The 21,422-nt window shown below is 34.8% G+C and overlaps 1 protein-coding gene across 2 annotated transcripts in view; it reads left to right on the top strand.

Moving 5' to 3' along the window:
* Window positions 1–21,422, top strand: part of Pde4d (phosphodiesterase 4D) — a 514,775-nt gene that overhangs the window by 197,698 nt on the left and 295,655 nt on the right. The gene's annotated exons all lie outside the window — the stretch shown is intronic.

Here is a 21,422-nt window from a genome sequence, read left to right as displayed (position 1 = left end):
TCACGTGGAAAAGGTGAACCTACTTCTAAGTGGTAATTCAGAGTTTTAATCTTGTTCAACAGAATTAGATATCATAAGTTCTAAATAAATACTTTGTTAATGTTTTGTTTCCAAAGATTTCTCTGGAAATTATGTGAAAAGTCTCAACCCTGTGCCTTCAATAAATTGTCAATGGCTTTGTTCTATATCAAAGTTTAGCTTATTTTAACCAAATAAATAGTAAGAAAAAAAACACCAAAAAAACTTTGACTTCTTCTTTTGCTTGGGTGTTCTAGATATTTATAAGGAAAATATTGCCTCTTCATGATTTTGTGTTTCTAATTGATAAGTCAATATTACTGGTAGATATTTCAGTAACAGTAAATAGAAGTGACATTCTTTGCATACTCTCAAGAATAGGTCTTTTTAAAAATTTGTTTTGTTTAGATATACATGACAGTAGAATAGATCTTTTTTTATTTAGACCAAATATAGTAATATAGAAGCTAACAGTGTCATGTAGAGGTATACACTAGATTTGAATTAAAATGTATTCTGATTTGTCTGCACAGAAAACATTAAAAATTTGGATTAACATAAACCATAAGAGCTGGGGATGTGGCTCAGTGATAGAATACTTGCCTAGCATGCATGAGGTTCAATTCCCAGCTCTGGAAAAAAGAAGGAGAAGGAGGAGAAGAAAAAGAAGTAATAAGATTTATTTACTTTAAACATTAAGGAAGATAGTGCCATTGTAATTTTTTTAGAGAACTGAAAGTCAGAGAAATCAAATTATAAAATTCACTAGTAAGAATACACAAACTTTGACAACAGATAGTATACATGAATTGCCAGCTAAAAGTATAAATAGTACTTCCATTTATTTCCATTTTAGAGCAAAATAAGTGTCATTTTATTATATTAATTTGTTATAACTATGAAATTTTGTTGAATATTAGAAATCATATGCCTACTGTATGTTTTGCACTCTACTGTATATGATTTTCATGTTTATTAATTGCATTTCACTCTTATGAACTAAGCTATATGCTGAGAACTTATCTCAAAGATTTATTAGTATTACTGTGTATATTTCCAATGGATTGTGGCTTCTAAGCTCTCCTCATCACTGAGATCTAATAGCCAGTTTCTTAGAATCATAATTAAATAACTGATACATAGAGTAAAATCAATACTAAAGAATCTGAAAAATACCAAGCAGTACAGATTTTAAGTTCTGTGTGATTCACAAATATATTATGAATCTTGCCTTTTTGTTTTGGTGAAAAAAAAATTTCTTTTCCTTTGTTCAAGCTCTAGCCCTTCCCAAAATACATGCACTGGTGCAGCTAAGGATGATTTAATTTTTCATATATTTAATGACAAGCTTCATTTGCAACAAGATTAAGTGGTAAGGATGATGTCTCAAGTAGCCATTGTTGGCCCAAACTTGGGAGACTTCATTCCTTGCTTATTTCCTCTTCACTCAAATCTTAATTGCCTGCAAAATATTTATTTTGATTATTTACACATACTGTTTTTATTGTTCTGAATCTGATGTTATCTTCCCAGTTGGACTGCCAACACTTTGGGGTCAGAAACTCCCTTACATACAACAGGAATGTCATTAATGCCTACTTTGATGGAGCATTCTGCTAAACTCTCTTATCTGGAATGACTGTATTATGTCTTTATTGGCATGGCCAACTTGTTAATATGGTGATGCCTATCCCAGGTCAATAACTGAATGATAGGTTAGGGAGATAGGAAATCTTTGAGCTTCCTAGTCTCACCTTTCCAGAGGGGTCTCACCTCCCAAAAGATATTATGCATTCAACCATAGCAATATGGTGGAAATAATGAAAAAAATATGTTTATCATTTACCTATACATTTTCATCATACCATAACACCTAAATGCAATATGAGTCCATGTATAAATGTAGATGTACACACACCCACACACACAAGCATGCACATGCACATACATTTAAATGTGATAATCATCTTCTGAATAGCAGTTTTATTGCATAACATTGCTGGAATTGGATGCACTAAAGAATTTCATGTGAATACTTAAAATGCCCTCTGAGTTTACAACCATCTTTTTGTATTTGTTCATTTCCTTTTTAATATACAAGATCCTTTAAAACATGAAAGTAACTTAAGCTAATCTTGACCTTTGCGAGGCTTTGGATGTGATTCCACTGTTGAAGCAACTGAAAGAACTGGACATTAACCAACATTTCTTCATTGGATTTCTCCCATTTAAGTTTTTTTTTTTTTTTTTTGCTTAAGAATGATATGTTATATTTTGTAAAATCGAATGTACCTAGAATAGTGTCATTTTTCTTTGAATATCAAAAGCGTATTCATGCATGATATTGTTGGTGCACTTAACTTTAAACTGGAATGTTTTTATTTGGCAGAGCTTTCCCTCCCTCCTAATGTTCAGGCTAAAGAAAAGCCAAGTCTATCAGACATGAAATTCAAAGGGTCTGACTTGGTAAAGTGATAACATAACATATATATTTGGTGAGTGTTGGCTCCTAAGAAATACAAAATTTGACAATAATGTAATGCCAAAAATAGATACGAAAGTTGCTTTTCAGCAATGACAAGTTTTCTTCTTTTGTTAGTAAAATATGTATTTTTAAGAAGCCAAATTTATATACAGCCTATTTATTTATATACAGCTTACAAGTTATTTTGGTTTGATGCAGAAATAGAAGAAAAGAGAGAAAGAGAGAGGATAGGAGAAGAAAAGGAGTGGAGGGCTTGGGGGGAGGGCTTCATAATGAAAAAGCCTATTTTCCTCTGTGGAGTGGAGAGTCACCTATGTTTAAGCGCTGGCTTCACTGTTAGAGCTGGGGCTCTTCTCACAAAGCTGAGGGCTGTTGTGAAGGACAAATCACTGATTGGTCACCAAGATGCATGTTTAAACAGCCACCTGAGTGAGTATCTGTCTCAGAAGAGAGAGAGGAGACTGACATGCTCAGAAAACAATGTCAGTGAATTGTGTTTGTGGTTTAAATATAGCACCAAGAAAAAAAAAATGGGGGAAAATGTGATCTGGAAAGCACAAAGCCAAAAAAGTCAAAATGTTTAAGAAAACATTGAACACAATTTACTCCTCTAGAGCTGTTCCTGTCTTCCAATTGTGAACTTTCTGCTTTGTGTCTTCTCAAAAGAGGAATATTCAAAGGGCAATTTTTTTTCATTGTGACTATGGGGTGGGTGCTATGCAAATAGAGGAAAAACCTTCCAGGGTACATCTAAATGTGGAACAGAGATGATTCCATAGCATCCCACGGACCAGAAACAGAAAGTGTCTTCTAGTTTCTCACCTCTTATACTAAGAGGGGTCATGAGATGCACAATAAAATTGAAATGCTCAGAAAATCTTCCAATCTCATTTTTGCAAATTGTGTCAACATCTTTTCCTTCCCAGTTTTTTAGCAGAGCTGCTAAGTTGGTGATTCCTTAGGTGTTTTGAACATGCTTGTACCACTTGCAGTTGGGGGAATGAGTAACATTTTCCAATGGGATACAGAGTCAAAAGCAGACACTCTGAATGTGGCACAAATGATTTTCTGGCAGTGAGAAGAGAAAAAGCAATATTGACATATATATGCCTCATTTTCTTTATCCATTCATCTGTTGAAGGGTACTTGGATTGGTTCCATAACTTGGCTATTGTGGATTGAGCTGCTATAAGCCTTTATATGGCTGCATCACTGTAGTATGCTGATTTTAAGCCCTTTGGGTATAGACTGAAGAATGGGATAACTGAGTCAAAGAGTGGTTCCATTCAAGTTTTCTCAGGAATCTCCATACTGCTTTCCAGAGGGGTTGCACCAGTTTGCATTGCAGTCCCACCAACAATGTATGAGTGTACCTTTCCCCCCACATCCTTGCCAATATTTATTGTTAATTGTATTCTTGATAATTGCTGTTCTGACTAGAGTGAGATGGAATCTCAGTGTAATTTTAATTTGTATTTCTCTAATTGCTAGAGATGTTGAGTATATTTTTTTGTATATTTGTTGATCAATTGTATTTCTTCTTCTGTGAACTGTCTGTTCAGTTCCTTTGTCCATATATTGATTGGAATGTTTAGGTTTTGGTGTTAAGTTTTTTGAGTTCTTTGTATAATCTGGAGATTAATGTTCTGAGGTGCAGATGGCAAAGATTTTTTCCCATGCTGTAGGCTCTCTCTTCATGTTTTTGATTGCTTCCTTTATCGTGAAGAAGATTTTTAGTTTCATGCCATCACATTCCTTGATTCTTGATTTTACTTCTTGTGCTTTAGAAGTCTTATTGAAGAAGTCATAAAGAATGAAATATGGCATTTCCTGGCAAATGGATAGAACTGAAAAATATCATGCTAAGTGAAATAGGCCAGTCTCAAAGGACCAGAGAGGCCGAATGTTCTCTCTTGATATGTGGATGCTAACCCACAATAAGAGAGAGTAGATAGGGGAAGAATAGAAGTTTATTAGATTAGACAAAGGGGAATGAAGGGAAGGGAGGGGGAGAGAATAGAAAAGACAGTATAAAGAATTGTTTATAACTTTTCTTTGCTCATAAATGAATACACAACCAGTGTAACTCCACATTATGTACAAATACAAGAATGGGATCCTAATTGGAATGAGTTTTACTCCATGTGTGTATAATATGCCCAAATATACTCTATTGTCATGTACATCTAAAAGGAATAAAAAGTTCGAAATCTTTAAAAAGCAATATTAGCTTCAAAAATGTCTAAATTGTCTTAAATAATCTCTAAGAAAGTTAGACTGAAATCTGTAAATTTGAGCTGGAGACTTTTTAGTAGAGGATATAAATAGGGTGAACAGCACAGTGTGGTCTCAGAGCTGTTGCTTCTTTGCTTCTACCAAAACCTCAGTAGGGACACCACAAGAGGTTGAATCAAACCTCCCAGTGTCCACTAGAAAACGCTGGACAGATCCCACGTCTTAGAAATGGAATGAGTGCCACGCATGAATCAATATACTAGGATATAACTTTCTAAGTACCACAAGTATCTTTTTGCACAGCATTTCTTTAGTTTTTAAATTTTTCCAGATGGAACATGTGTGTTATCTATTGTTTGCAGTGTCCCCGCCGCCACACTTATCTCCTTCTATTCTTTAGGGAAAGTGGAGAGGATGGAAACAATTACTGTCAAATAATCGAGGGAGATTCAGGGGACAAAGGCCACATATGTGGTCAGAAAGTCTGTATCAAGAATAAGAAGAGCTTCTTTGTGTTACCAAGCAGTGTTCCAGGTGCTGTGCATACACTGTCTCCTGCAGGCCATCTTCCAGAGCAGCCCTGGGTGGTGGGTCTAGCAGTGTCACTATTTACCAGTGAGGAAGCTAGGCAGAGCATAAGAAAGGTACCCAAGGATGAACCCTGGCCAACTGCCCTAGAACCTGGACCACTACATAGTTCCTCTGCTACCTCGGGTTTCCTGGGAAGGCTCTCTTGTCACTCCACAAAGAGGATTCCATGGTGGGAGGTTGGATTCTAATAGGCTCCTTGTCTTCCTCTGTTCCACTCAAAATCTTTCTCTGAAGAAAGAACACCTTGTAATTTAATATAGAAAATACAGTGAAGTAATCAATTAAAATATAAATGTACTAAAACTGTCTAAATTATCTTCAAGTCTAATTACTAATAGCTGAAAGTAGCTTTAAGCATCCGAATACAAGCTGTGCTTTTGGGGTTTTTGTTAGTGCTGTTGAACTCAGGGCCTCAGCCATGCTAGCAAGTGAGCAACATGCCCAACCCTCCAAGATATTTCTTATGTAAAAATAAGAAGGAAGGGATAAAGGATGGAAGAGAGAGAAGGAAAGAAAGAAAAGGAAAGGGAAAGTGGAGAGGATACAATTACGGTCTAATCCGTGATTTTATGTGGCTTGCTTCTGTCTCCTCCTCGGATTTTGCTTCATGGACTTCCATCTGGCTCATTTCATCTGGCCAAAAATATTGGTCATATGGTTGAGTTTTACTGCCAAATGTTGCTCTTGGGCAGCTGCTCAGAGCAGCCAGGAGGTTTTCTGAGGTAGATAGGTTATCTTCATTCTATGTTGTACCTATTCATTCTGTTGGCATTATCTTGGCTGATACTATCTTTCTTTATGATATTCCAGATTGAGAGTAATGTTGGCTAAATCGACAATGAAAAAATAATTAGCAGCAGGCAACATTGATACCAAAGAATAACAACAACATTAACAATCAGTGTACTTTATGGAGAAAGGTAGCATGAGGTAGGAGGTGATTTTGGGTTTGGATACAAACAGACCAAGCTTGAGTACCAGTCTGCTGCTTTCTCAACTGGGCAGTTTTCCTAATCTCCATGAACCACTTCCATGTCTATAAGCGGAAAACCTATCTCAAAAGATCATTGTTAAGATTAAATATAAATATACACACAAAGACAAGCCTACCTACCACCTCTTTTATAGCATTTTCCAAGTTTTCTTTATCATTTCATGAATTTTATGAGGCTCCTTTTGTCAAATAGGTTTAGGAGTTTAACTGGCATCATTGGGACCACTCTTAATTATAGATGCATACAATCCAGCAGACTTAGTTATCTTGTAAGTACCTTGAACATACATACAGTCTCACCTTGGAAATGTGGTGTACAGAAGAAGCTGAGAGCTGCCTGGCTATCGAACCATACTTCTTAGTTTAAATTTCCACATCCTACTTACAGTTATGAGAAAACGGGCAAGTTATTTACCTTCATGTGCCTCGTCTGTCTGCAAAACATGGTTTTGTGAGGATTAAGTATTTTGGTCACGTAAAGTGCCTGGTGCACAGACAACACTAAAATAAATACTAGCTCTTATGAATGGCAAAAGGTAAGCTATGCCTTGGTAGTGATTTTTGGTATCCCCCTCCTCCTGAGGATGGCCTAGAAGGATGTCTGGACAGAATGAGTGTCTGTGTATATATATTGAATTAGACTAGCTGCTGTTTTCAGATCTCTGACTAGTATGGGGACACTCTACTTTCTTGTGCCACATTCATGGGAAAAAGGTTAAAAGTTGTAGGAACCTGAGGATTCTCTTGGCCAGAGCAAGAACACCCAGTCTGTGTGCTTCTATGGAAATCTTTGCTACAGTTCCTCAGCCCCTACTTCAGTCCGAATCGCATCTAATTCAATACCTTCAGTAAGATAGCAAGGGGAATATTGGGGACCCACTTTTTGCAGATGGGGAACTAGGTAAGGGTCATTATTGGGCAACAACCATGAAAAGACAGGTTTCTGAATAATAGAGAAACTTTTCCAGGTAAAACTAAGCTCAGACTTTTTTCTTACAAGTTGCAACAGAGTTAATATAGGAGGGCCTACTTTGTAAACAACATTTCTACAGAGGGCATTACCTGAATTTTTTAATAGTGAAAGAAAGTCACATTTCTGGCTTCCTAAAGAACTTGTGATATGGGGCTGGGGTTGTGACTCAGTGGTAGAGTGCTTGCCTATCTGTGTGAGGCATTGGGTTCAATTCCCAGCATCACATATGGATAAATAAAATAAAGATCCATTGACAACTAAAAAAATATTTTTTAAAAAAGAACTTGTGGAATGAATCAAAGTAGGTCAAAACAGAGAAAGACTGAAAACACAGATTATGAAGGCTCTGTACTATCAAGATAGCACATGGAACAAGCCTAGACAGGAAGATAAAGAACTTTGTGCTATTGTCTTGAAAGTACTGATGCTATGAGGTAGCCTGTGGACTGTGGACAATATATTGCTCAATTCTTGTGATAAGCCTGTAGAATTTGCCAATTTATGATCCCACATCTCCCACCAGTCCATTTCAAGTTGCAGAGGTCACTTAAGTGTGGAATTGGGGCAAGAGATACATAGCACAAGTGGTGTTTTCACATATAGATCAAATACATGTAAATCACCTCAAAAATTTAAATAATAGTCTGCTATGGTCAAATTATTAAAAATTAGGGAGTTTTGAATATAAATCACTATTGTTTTGAATATAATTGCTTAGCTCTAAGTTTGTATAATTATAATACTTATTTGGTATAACAACCAACTTATAATAAACATCCTTGCTCACCAACATTGTGACTGATGCTTTACTAGCTACCTGAAAACATTTTCCTCATATGAGGGTCACAGTGAGGAATGAAATAAATGGATGAAGTTTCTGCTCTCATAAAGCTTACCTTGCAGTGGAGCATGGCAAAAAATAAGAAATTACAACCAATTGACATAAAAAATAGGGATGAGAGTTTTTCTTGGAAAAGTCAGAGAAGTCTTTATCAAGGAAACACCAATTTATGTACATATCAATTCCATGCATCAATAACTACATTTGCAGGTCTAGGTAGATCATCTGTAACTCAGAATTGTACCCAAATGGTGGAACCATATGAATATTGACCTCATTGCTAGTTTTATTTTTAGTCAGATGAGGTTTTAATTTATTGAGTGAATTAGCCTCTGCTGTAAATTGTAAATCTGTAACTAGGTGGAAAAACAGGAGGATGAAGAAGAACAAAAGAAAGCAAGAGAAGGGGAAATTTTTGATACATATTTTATTATTTAATGTAATTCTCTACAGTTTTGCATTAGAATATATTAAAGTAAAAAACAAATTGGAAGTTAAAAATCAGTAGCAATAGTATGCCCTATAGTAGCTCCTTTTTTGTTGTTGCTTGATATATATCTATCCATGTCTGCCTTCAAAACATAAATGTCATAGCTAAGAGTAATTATGTAACACATTTTTTTTATTTTCAAAAGGATTCTTACAAAATTTTAAATCTGCATTAGAAGGAAAGCTATCCAGAACACACTTTTCTCCAACACATACATTTTTAGCATGGTGCCTGTAAATATTATGCTTCAAATGCTTGTCACTTGATCCCTTTTGGCAATTAACTTGTCTCTAATTGATTTGTGGATTATGCACTGCAAGTTGCTATGGTTCAAGGAACGTGATGATGCGGTTTGTTTATGTAGGGTAACAAAGTGGATTGGCTGGGAGGAGAAGTTTAACTCTGTAAAATATCCTGGTTTTCAGGAACTTTTTTCTTTGTGCACAATACAGTGTTTGGATAGACAATGAAAAATTAGCTGAACCTGATTAGTGTTCTCATCCAAAGGAAAGATTTATATCCTGTTTAAGAATCAAATTAATTTGATGACGTAAGTGCATTCTCTAGTGAAAGGGCAGTCACTTTAGGAGAGGAGAAACATAACAAAAAGAAAAAAGAAAGACAGAAAGAGAAGGAAGGAAGAGAGGAAAGAAAGGAAGGAAGGAAGAAACCTCATCCACCATCTTTAGGTTCTACTAGACAGAACACTCCCGTCTGTGGGTTCTATGAGGTATCGCTGCCCTGATGTGTAGATGAACTGAAAGACAGCAGCATTTCATTACTCTCCTTTCATGTCTGACTGGTTCCTGGAAAATGATGAGGTATTTTTCCACCATAAGTTTGTTTCACCCCTTCTTAGAAAGCTCAGGATGCCTTGAGCAAAGGTGGTGGTGCAGTTGCCAGGGGCACTTCCTTTGGTGGGCACATTCTTGCCCTCTGCCCTCCCTTACCAAGAGAACGAGGGACTCCTTACAGTTTCTGTTGTATGTGCTGACTACTGAATCCTTGGTTGAGATAATCAAGGATAAGAAACATCAGGTTTCTCTTCTGACAATACGTCCATGTGAACTGAGATGATGTAAATAAACATCATGCAGAAATACCAGAAAAGGATAAAAAGAATTACTGGCTTAGGGAGATGAATTGTTTTGTATTTTGGAGTGAATATTTTTAAAAGCTTTGTGTTTGTTTTAGTTTTATGACTTTTTAAAGTATCGTGTCTTCCCAGTGTTGGTTAAAAGTAAGGGACTCCCTTGATTTGTTATTTGTATTTAACCCTTAGCACTCTATGAGATCAATTATTATCAGGTGGGAATTGTGGTACTAAATGAGAAGAATTCACTCAACAATTTTTACTGATATAGCCATCACCCAGATCAAGATGTAAGACATTATCCATTCCCAAGGACACATCTTTGTCTTCCTTTTCAGGCACTAGGCACCCAAAGATAACCACTGTCCTGATTTCCAAGAGCAAAGATCTGTGTGCTTAGTTTTGAACTTTGTATGAATAGGATTACACAGTGTACATTTCTTTGTTTTAACTTCTTTCAGTGATTCTTTCATTTTTGAGCTTCCTCCATATAGTTTTGTGTGGTTGTAGATTCTTCTTCTCACGGTGACAATATTGCACTCAATAGCTACATCACAATATACTTATTCATTTCACTGTTTATGGATATGTGCATATTCCAGTATGAGGGTATTGTGAACAGAGCTGCAGTGAACACTTGAGAACATGCCACTCAGTAAACAAATGTTTATGTAGTATTTGTAGTTTTGTATACATACATTAGGTTCAGTATATCATAAGGAGTGGAATTTCTGGGTTGTATGTTATGCATGTGTATTTTGATCCTGCCAAATACGTTTCCAAAAACAGTTGCACCATTTATATAGCCCACAAAGCAGTGTTCCAGTTTGCTACATCGTTGCCAAAGTATAGGTCATAGAGGTATTACATTCTCAATGACACCATATTAATAAACTATTGTCTATAAACAGCAATGCCATTATGATTTTCTTATTCATGTAGTTGGATCTTTTGATCCATAAAACCTGTTTTTCCAGGAATAGTGTGTGTAACAGTGAATCATTCACACTCCCTCCTTCCTCCTGATGAATTGTCCATAACTGGGAAATAAGCAACTACAATGAAAATGTTGGTCTGATTAGAGAAATAGAATCTCCCCTATATTTGGCCCATACTCCATTTAAAAATATCATCATAACCTTACATTTTTATCCAGGTTCATGTTTCAACCCAACAATTATTACCACATGCCCAACCCATAATAATCTTTATATTTTAAAATTTCCATCTCCCACTTTAAGTTCTAGCTATATATCCTATGCTTTACTTTAAATCAGACTTCCTCCCATTTTTTTTCTTTTTCCTGACTTCCACATGTAAGAAACCTGCTGAGTTTGGCTTATTTCACTTAATAATGCTCTCATGTTCCATCATCCATTTTTCTGCAAATGAGATAATTTTACTTTTCTTTATAGTTGACTCAAACTCTATTGTGTATATATACACCATATATTCTTTATTCATTCATCCATTGATGGACACCTAGGCTGGTTCCATTGTTTGGCTATTGTGAGTTGTGCTGCTAGAAGTGGACACGCATGTATTTCTATAGTGTGCTGACTTTAATTACTTAACATATATACTGCCTTGTTTTCTTTGGCAGTAGTATAAGTTTATAAACTGTTTTCTTTTCTTTGGCAGTAGCGTAAGTTTTTTCTCCAGCTTCTGGTGAATGACCTAGATATTCATTCAAATACATAAAATTACTTGGAAAAAAAAGCAGAAGAAAATAAATACCTTGCCAAGGTAAAAATAAAGCCTAAAAACACTATGTCTTTTGTTTCTTTTCCACCTCCCTTTTGGTATACCTGGGTTATATGGTGGTTCTGTGTCTACCCTTTTGAGGAAACTCCATACAGATTTCCATAGTGGTTGTACTAATTTACAATCCCACCAACAGTGTAGAAGTGTTCCTTTTCCTCCCACATTCTCATTCTCTCCAGCATTTATTATTATTATTATTTGTATACTTGATTTTGACTGGTGTAGAGATGAAATCTCAGTGTAGCTTTGATTTGCATTTCCCTAATTGCTAATGATGTTGAAAATTTTTTCATATATTTGTTGGGCATTTGCAATCCTTCTTTTGAGAAGTGCCTGTTTAATTCATTTTCCCATTTATTAATTGGGTGATTTGATTTTTGGTGTAAAGTTTTTTAAGTGGTTCATGTATTCTAGATATTAATCCTCTGTCAAAAGTGTAGCTAGCAAAGATTTTCTCCCATTCTGTAGGTTCTGTCTTTACATTCCTAATTGTTTCCTTTGCTGTGCAGAAACTTTTTAATTTCATGCCATCCCATTTATTAACTATTGCCATTATTTCCTGAGCTTTAGGGTTCCTATTGAGAAAGCCATTGCCTGGATCCTTATGCTGGAGTATTGATCTTATGTTTTCTTCTAGAAGTTACATAGTTGTGGCATAATTCCTAGGTCCTTGATCCATTTTGCGTTGACTTTTGGGTAGAGCAAGAGATAAGAATCTAGTTTCATTCTTTTACACATGAATAATTAGTTTTTCCTGCACCTCTTTTTAAAAAGGCTGTTTTTTTTTTTCTCCAATGTTTGTATTTGGAACTTTTGTCAAGGTTCAGATGACTGTAGATGTGTGGGTTTGTCTATGTCTTCTATTCTGTACCACTGGTCTATGTGCCTGTTTTTATGCCAGTAATATGCAGTTTTTGTAACTATAGTCCTATAGTATAATCTGCTATTATACTATAGTTAGCTATTGTAATGCTACCAGCATTACTTTTCTGGCTTAGAATTGCTTTTGCTATTCTGGGTCTTTTATTCTTCCAAATGAATTTGAAGACTGTTTTTTTTTTCCTAGTTCTGTAAAGAATGTCATTGGTATTTTGATGGGGTTTGTTATGAACCTGTATATTGCTTTTAGTAGTATGACCATTTTGACAATATTAATTCTACCTGTACATGAACATGGGATGTCTTTCTATTGTCTGAGGTCTTCTTCAATTTCTTTATTCAATATTTTATAGTTTTAATTGTCTTTCACCTCCTTGATTAGATTTATCCCTAGGTTTATTTGTTTGTTGTTTGTTTGTTTTCTGAGGCTACTGTGAATTGAACTGTTTTCCTGATTTCTTGGTATATAGAAAAGCTATTGGTTTTGTAACCTGATACTTGGTCACATTTCTTTATTAGCTCTAGCAGTCTTTTGGTGGAAGTGTTTGGGTATTCTAGGTGTAGGATCATATCATTTGCAAATAGTGACTTCCTCATTTCCCATTTTTATCCCTTTTATTTCCTTTTCTTACCTAATTGCTCTGGCTAGAATTTCTAACACTATATTAAATTGAAGTGTTTTTTTTTCTTTTATAAATTATTTTTTAAAACAGTTTTTTGGATGCTTCCTAAACCGCCTTAACCTGTTTCTAAAGCACTAGAAAATACATGGTAAGCTAAGTCATGTTATAATAAATGTATATTGCTTTTTTAAAAAAAAAACATTATCTATGTATGTAGAACAGGTTTTCTCCCTTAATTATCCTTCCTCTTTCTTTTGTCATTTTTTCCTCTACTGTTGTTAATGTCAAGATACTGATGATATATAACTCTCCTTTGTATGTAAGCTTCCTGAAGCTCATCATAAATGGATGGATGATATCAATCTGGCTTCTGGCACTTCTAGTAAGTTGACCCAGGCTCAGCTTATTCCATATTGAAATGTGATCATTAACTTCTATATGATGTCCAGAGAAATTTGGCATGTGTTATAACTGTGAATCTTACCTCTTAAAGCTTTCAAAATCTAGTCCTATGGCTAATTTGTGAAATATTGAGGAACAAAATAGAACAGCAAGGCAGTATAGATGCATTCTAGGAGTTTCATGACCTGTGACAATGTTACCATTGTCTATGTGTCAATGTGTTTCAAATTATGCATTTTGGAAAAGTACATTTTCTACATGAGGCTCACCTGATTCATAAATTGATAAAGTAGCTATAAGTTAATCATATACTCTTTTTTTTTAAAGAGAGAATTTTTTAATATTTATTTTTTTATTTTTCGGTGGACACAACATCTTCATTTGTATGTGTTGCTGAGGATGGAACCCAGGCCACACGCATGCCAGGTGAGCTCGCTACCACTTGAGCCATATCCCCAGCCCTTCATATACTCTTTTAAAGTTTAATTTCTACCTTAGTGGGCTCTGAAAGCTGTTGTTATATCTGATTTTACTTTTAAAGTCTTTAAAAATAAGGCTTTTCTAAAAATATAATCCTCAAAAAAACATACCTCAGTGTCTAAATAATTCACCTGATTCGGCTAGAAATCCTGTTAATTCTTTCAAGTCACAAAAATATTTTTAATATGTATACCAAGTAGAAACTTAAAACAGCTAATCATTTGTCAGTGATAAATGTTGCATGGTAAAATAAAATCCATAGACTTTATTTTTAACTAATGTTCTCAACTTACACATCCTTTAGCAAAATTACTAAAGAAAAGCAGAATGGCTTATTATTTTCAACTCCCTGTTGTCCTGCCTGCTGCTGAGAGTGACAAAAAGATATGAAATATCTAAATTTAGAGAGAAAAGGAATAACCAAGATCATGGATCATTTTCCAAGCAGATAATTACCTCTTGTATTCATTGAATGTAAATTAATCCACCTGACATGATGGGGTTTGGTCTCCACAGGTGAAAGTTATACTAAGGCTGTGCCTGTTGGAGGAATCTGACAGCAAATTAAAACGTTGGGAAATAAACAAAAGACATAGTGTTTTCAGGCTTTATTTTTACCTTGACAAGGTGTTTCTTTTCTTCTGTTTTTCCCCAATAATTTTATGTAATTTGAATGAATATCTAGTCCATTCATCAGAAGCTGAAGAAAAACTACTGCCAAAGAAAACAAAACAGTTCATAAACAAATACTGAATTCTGAGGCTTTAGCCAGTTCCCCTCAAACTTGAATGATGTACACATGGATCTCCTGAGGATCTTTTTAAAATGCAGATTCTAATTAAATAAATCTGGGGTGGCATCTGAGATTCTGCATCTAGAATAGACTCCATGATAATGCTAATGCTTCTGATCCTTGGATCACCATGAAAGTAGCAAGAGTTTAGGATACAGGTGTTAAAGTGTAATTTTCAGATGGACTAAATTTTGCAAATAAAATACAAATGACTGTGTGTATGTGAAATCATTCAAAAATTAATTGGCATCCTTCAACTGGAGTCCAAAGTAATACTAATACTTACTAGTACAGTAGAAACTCCATAACATACTAATGCCCCCCTAAAATCTAGATATTTAAAGTATAATTTTTCTGAATGCATAAAATAAATATCTACTCTTAAATGGGTATTCTTCTTCCCCTGGGCAAAAACATTCAAAGGAGATTGGATGAGGGGGGAAGATGGATATGAAAAAAAAGAAGATGCAAATTATTTTTCTTTTCTGACTGGTTCATAATAAGGTTTCTGGGACATCTGCTTTTGTATAAAAATTTTAGCCAATGAACCATACTTTTCCATAAATTATTTAGGCCAGTGAAAAGCCCTGAGACAGCTAAAGTAAGAACTTCAGAGAGGGAGTCTCTGGAACCTAGCCCATCCACCAATACTGCTTCCATTCTTGGAGAAGAGCTTGCTATACTTCTGAGAAAGCTGATTATCATCCTACACCACTTGAGATGTCATGAAGTTTGTGCTAAAAGTGGAATCACTTAGTGATCATGAGCCCCTTTTGAGCATTTTTGCTCATCCTTTACTATTGTGACAGTGAATATAGAATTGAGAAGGTATGGGTCTGTCTGTGTTTTAGGTTTCCTTATTTTGTAATCACTACAAAGGAATGACTAAACAGACAAAGTATTTTCATTATTATGCTTCAAAAAATTCCTTCCTAATTTGTATGTTGTATGAAGACATAATGTAGTTTTTAAGGTTCAATACAATTTCAGATTTTATTTAAGTTCAGTTGTATAATTCAACATGCAAATTATAATTTCTTACTTTCAAAGTAAATTTCTTTATTAATACACTGTAATATATGTGATTTATATCTCATGTAAATTGATTTAAATCAAACTGGCAGAATGTCAAAAGTTATCCTACTGCTTACATTACTCTTTAGGGTGAATGCTAGTAAGAATAAGCAAGAGGAGAGTGTGTGTGTGATCTCATTTACCTGTGCAATCTAAAGAAACTGAAGCCATAGAAGCAGAGAGTAGGGAGTGGTTACCATGAACTGAGAATATAATAGTCAAAAGGTACAAAATTTCAGTCACAAAAAATAAGTCCAAAGATGGATTGTACATGGTGAGTATAGTTAATAACATTGGATTATGTAATTGAAAAATCATTAAGAAACCAGATTTAAAGTATTCTCACCATAAAAGAATGATAAATATGTGAGCTGATACATGTGAACCAGCTTGATTTAGCCATCATACAATGTGCACTTATTTTAAAACATCATATTATATTCCATATAAGTATTCATATACACACACAGTTCTTATTTGTCAATTATTTTTATAATAGATTTTAGGGGGAAAAGGGAGGGGTATAAAAATGAAGACAGTTTTCACTTTATAGTGTGTATTCTGGTGTCCCAAGGAAAAAAATCTCCCTGGCACCAATCCCAACTGGGTTGATGAGAAATTTATGGGCTATTTACTTGCCTAGTTGATTCAACTGGTTTATGTACAACTACTAGTAATTCAAACTCTGTTGTATTTCTAAAACAAATATTTAGATATTATTAAAAAGAGATTTTATTATTTTAAAGTTTCAATCCAAGAGAGAAATAAAGAGGACTAATAAAAAATTATATGAAGAAGCAAGTCCAAATATGGTTATTTGCAATTCAAAGGAGAAAGGTATTTGTCATCCCTCAAGAGTTGTCAGACCACAAAATATCAACATTAAAGCTGAATACTAGCCCTCAGTGAAATGATGCAGATAAGAGGCACCCTATTCTGTAGATTCTGGTATTCATCAGAGATAAGGAATGAAGTTGAGCTTTGTCATTGATGTATCTTGGAATAAAGTAAAACGAAAGTCTATGCAAAGTATAAAACTATATATTCACAAAGTTCTATTAAGATCTCTAGACATTTAAAATCATAAGAAATATGGGCATTGCTAGTCAGTATGGGATTTTGGTGAGCTACAAATTGTCATCTAAAAAAAGAATGTTAGAACACCATTCACTTAAATTAAAGAGTTTACTTCATGATTGAGCAGTGATTCCTGAGTTCAAATGATGACTCTTCTAAGCTTGGAATGTTGGCACACGCTTGTGGTCCCAGCTACTCAGAAGGCTAGAGCAAGATCACTTGAGCCTACCTACTCAAGACCAGCTGACAAAATAAAACCCCATTTCAAACAAACAAATCATAACTCTTACATTTTTAGTTTGTATAACATTTACTAATTTCTTTTTAAAAATTTTTTTAGTTGTATATGGAGACAATAACTCTATTTTATTTATTTATTTTTATGTGGTGCTGAGGATTGAACCCAGTGCTTCACATGTACAAGGCAGGTGCTCTCCCACTGAGCCATAACCCCAGCCCTTAAATTTCTTAAATGTATTCTGTTTCAGTTGCCCATGTTCCTACACACTTAATACTATAAGAATTGAGTGAAATAACACATTTGTAGACCAGTGTCTTGCAAACAGTAAATAGCTCATTTTAGCTATCACCATTCACAATAATATGTTATACCTTTCTTTTCATCAAAGATAAATTGTGCCTATTACTTAAAAAATAAAGAGAACAGAAATAACAATCATCATCCAACTCACCCTTTAAAATACAGGGGATTTATAGCATATGTATAAGCACATGTGTGTGTATGTATATGTAGTTGGATATACTGTATAGTTAAAAATATAGTATAGTTATAAATACAGATATATGTATGTATGAACAAACATACATACATACACTGTGCAGAAAATTGGATCATTCATATCACACATTTTTTCTAGAATGTTAAGGTATAGCCAAGTTTTAGGTACTCAATTGGTGTGTGTGTGTGTGTGTGTGAGAGAGAGAAAGAGAGAGAGAGAAATTTAATCGTGTAAAAATTTCAAATCATTCATAGCTTTCTCAATTGCAGAACAATTATAATGGCCCCTTATTTTGTGGTTTGACTATCATGATGGGTTCTGGTGCTTCTTGACATGTAATAATAATTGGATCCCATATGCCACAGATCTTGTGTGAGTTTAAGGTATTTAGCTATTGAATGAGCCTATAGATCACCCTGTATCCACCTCATAATTTTTTTCTGTTCTTATTTGGACATACTATTGCTCTGAAGTGATAAATGCATTGTACCTGTGCAGAAAAATGGTCCCCCAAAGAATTCTGACTGCTAATTAGACTTGTGCTATCCAATAGCCACAGCACTTGAAATGTGGTTATCCAAATGAGGTGTGCCAGGAGTGGAAAATGAACCTTGGGTTTCAAATATTTGTACAAGCTGGGTGTACTGTTGCTGTAATGCCTCAAGAAAGGAAATGTTTCAGATTTTGACGTTTTTAAAATATTTTTGTTATATTTGTCTATATTTTCCTTGCTGAGTATCTCTGATTCAAAAATCAAAGGCTTTCAAGCCTCAGACTTTCTAAGCATCAGGTTAGTGCTCAAGTAGTTTTGTATTTTGGAGCACTTTAGATTTTGGATTTTTTGAATTAAGTATAATCAACCCAAATATGCAAAAAATAGAAAATATCTCATTAGTAATTTTATATATTGATTACATGTCTAAGTAGTAATATTATAAACATATTCAGTTAAATAAGATATATTGCTAAAAGTAAGTTCAAAAATTAACTTTGGTTTTTGTAAAGAAACTTTTTATGTTTTTTTCTTTTTCTGAATTTTTATTGCTGTCGCATAATTACATATAATACTGAGATTCATTGTGATATATTGTGCATACATATAACATAATTCAGTCAATGTATTCTGGTTTTTAGAAAATTTAAAGTTCCATGTGTGGCACCCACTCCTGGTTCCTACTGTATTTCTACTGGAAAATACTGATCTAGATAGTAGAAGAGATAAGAGAAAATAGTCAAGAAAATGATAACTCTTAGCTCTTAGAAAAAAGATGAAAAGCATGAAATTTAAAATGGTAAGTCAGATCAAATTCTATGAACAAGTCTACCATAGTCCGCCATATGTTTGTTTCCAGAAAAAAAAAAATCTGTTCTAGTCAGTGCAAAATTGCTCATCAAGTGAGAGTTAAAATTTTAGCAACCAAAAGCTGTTGATGAAAATGAGATTCCAGACAAGGCAAAAGACTGCACACATTTCTGTAAAGTAGCAGGTGTCCAAGGATTTTATTATGTTTTGCTTTGTTTTACTAAATTTTCTGAGGGAAGAATAGATGCTACAGTGATATCAGTGAATCTTGCACTTGTGGTGATGCATTTGAATGACAAGAATATGATTCAGTTTTCCCTGGTGTTTTTTAACTTAAAGAATTTTTGTCAACTTCAGGACACTGGGGCTAGGACACTGAAACTTAAAGTGTTTCAATAGTTCTCTCAAGGTCATACAGCTTTTCTGAGCTGTAACAGATATTCCTTTCTATATGAATCCCAAGCTCATGTGACATAGAGTGTACTCATGAAACCCTAATCCCTGCAAAACTGCTCTGCAGAAAAATGGTTCTACACATAGTTTTAAGAAAAAGTGTGTGTTCAGTTTCCCTCTTGAACATTTCCACTCATCATATACTAAAGACATTGAGAATTATTGAAAAGCTGTTTGGCTTTTTCAAGTCTTTCTCTCAAACTTATTTTATCAGAAACAAGTCCCCACTTCCCCACTTCCCATGCATCTACAAATCATATATTACCTACTAGATGCAAGAAGGGAAATGCTGAAATATATTCAGTTGCCTTCTACCATTGCTCATTATTAATTGCTAGGGAAAATGTCTTCAAGAGAACATAAAATATTCAGGACAATATTTAATTTGATGTTAAGATAGCTCAGTTTTAACATAAGCAGATAAATCAAACCAAGGATTTAAAAATATGTTTGGATACGACTCTTAGTTATTTTTATATCCATATGGTTTGGTCCAGAGGGATTCAAAGTACCCCGCTTTGAGGCTCATCACTGTGTAGTACTCTGTTTGCATTATAGAAAGAGGAGGGCTTCCCTTCTAGTTGAAGCTACAGTTTTATGAATTGAGATTAGAAAAAATAATGACAAGATAAATACATCATCACTATCAGATGCCTAAATGGTTGTGAAGTTGTCTCTAATTACATAATGTACAAAAACTTCATAATGTATCACTTAGTTTATTGTATTCTTTTTTTCTTATTTCCACCCATAAATTATGATAAAAGTGCCATTGGAGATCATGAAAACAGACAACATACTTTTATTAATGGTTACTGTTGCCATGAGGAATTTATAGGAATTTAAATTAAAAAATTAAAGGGTGCTATTTTGCTGTTCTGTCCCTGTCTGGCAACTCTCAGGGGGCACTTTGTCCTCAGCCTGTTCCATGGTGTCTTGGAAACCATGCATTTGCACTGAACTTCCCTACTACTTTCCTACTCACACTCCCTTTGTGTCTACTATACTTCACTTATGTTGGAGTCAAATACAGTACTCTGCCTTCCTCACAGGAAAACGATGACAGACAGACACAATAACTTAGGAATATGAGCTCCATAGTAAAGAGCTTCAAGAGCTCATATCATGCAGTCCTTCAGGGTAGCACCCTCAGACAGCTTCTTTAGATTAGACATGGGAACGTCAAATAAGATACATTCAACAGCAATATGAGGTCCTGGAGCCCTTGGGTTCCCTGTGCAAAATTTGGTTTACTGAGAAAACTGTTACACTGAGAAGACTATTTTCACCATGAAAGCCATTGTTTGCTGACCAAATTGGATCACCTTTGTTGATGGAAGTTGCTCTTGACTGGGGATGGGGGCTTAGATGCCAGTTTGGGGCTCTGTTTCTGCTGTACTATAGGGCCCTGGATCCCCACTTTTGTCTACATAAAGCAGGGTTACTCTTATATTCCATAATCACCTGAGAGGTTGGCTTTGAAAACCAAATGATATATGTTATTGGAAATTGACACATGAATGTTGGGTATTTTCATGGGAGGCTATCTTTTGGGGGTGCATCACAGGTCAATATAAACTTAAAGAATTGGGAAGTTGTTTTCAATATTTACATAAACCATATTTGAAATCAATAGTTCTCATCTTTTTTAACTGTGAAGTTTCCCGTGTCTTGTTTTGACCACATCTCTTCCCACTACTAAAGAAATGCAGCTTATAGTCATGCATTTTTGTAAAACTCTTCAAAGGTGGACAGAAACAGTGAACCTGGACAGAAAGAGTACTTGTAGGATGGACGAGTCTGCCCGTGCCATTCCTAACTTTAAACTAATGCCCCATAAACTTTTAAAACATCCCCATGCCCATTAACAATTCTCCAAGACTCAGTTTGGAGGGAAAAAATGAAGTTATAACACCATAGTGTATAGTCTATTAAGACCATCTGCAAGTCCTATTGAATTCAACTGTTCACCTAAGAGAGGTAGAGTAGCAGACTCTGGAGTCAGACTAGGGGATCCATTCCTGTTAGCTAATTCTACTACATACTAGCTATACTCTCTCTCCTTCTCTGCCTCGATGTCTTCATCTGTAAATTGAAATCATAATGCCCAACCT

Source organism: Urocitellus parryii, chromosome 1 (assembly GCF_045843805.1).
Source record: "Urocitellus parryii isolate mUroPar1 chromosome 1, mUroPar1.hap1, whole genome shotgun sequence".
Lineage (NCBI taxonomy): Eukaryota > Metazoa > Chordata > Mammalia > Rodentia > Sciuridae > Urocitellus > Urocitellus parryii.
The sequence above is the reverse complement of the archived record's forward strand: the minus strand, read 5'-3'. Positions and strand labels throughout refer to the sequence as shown.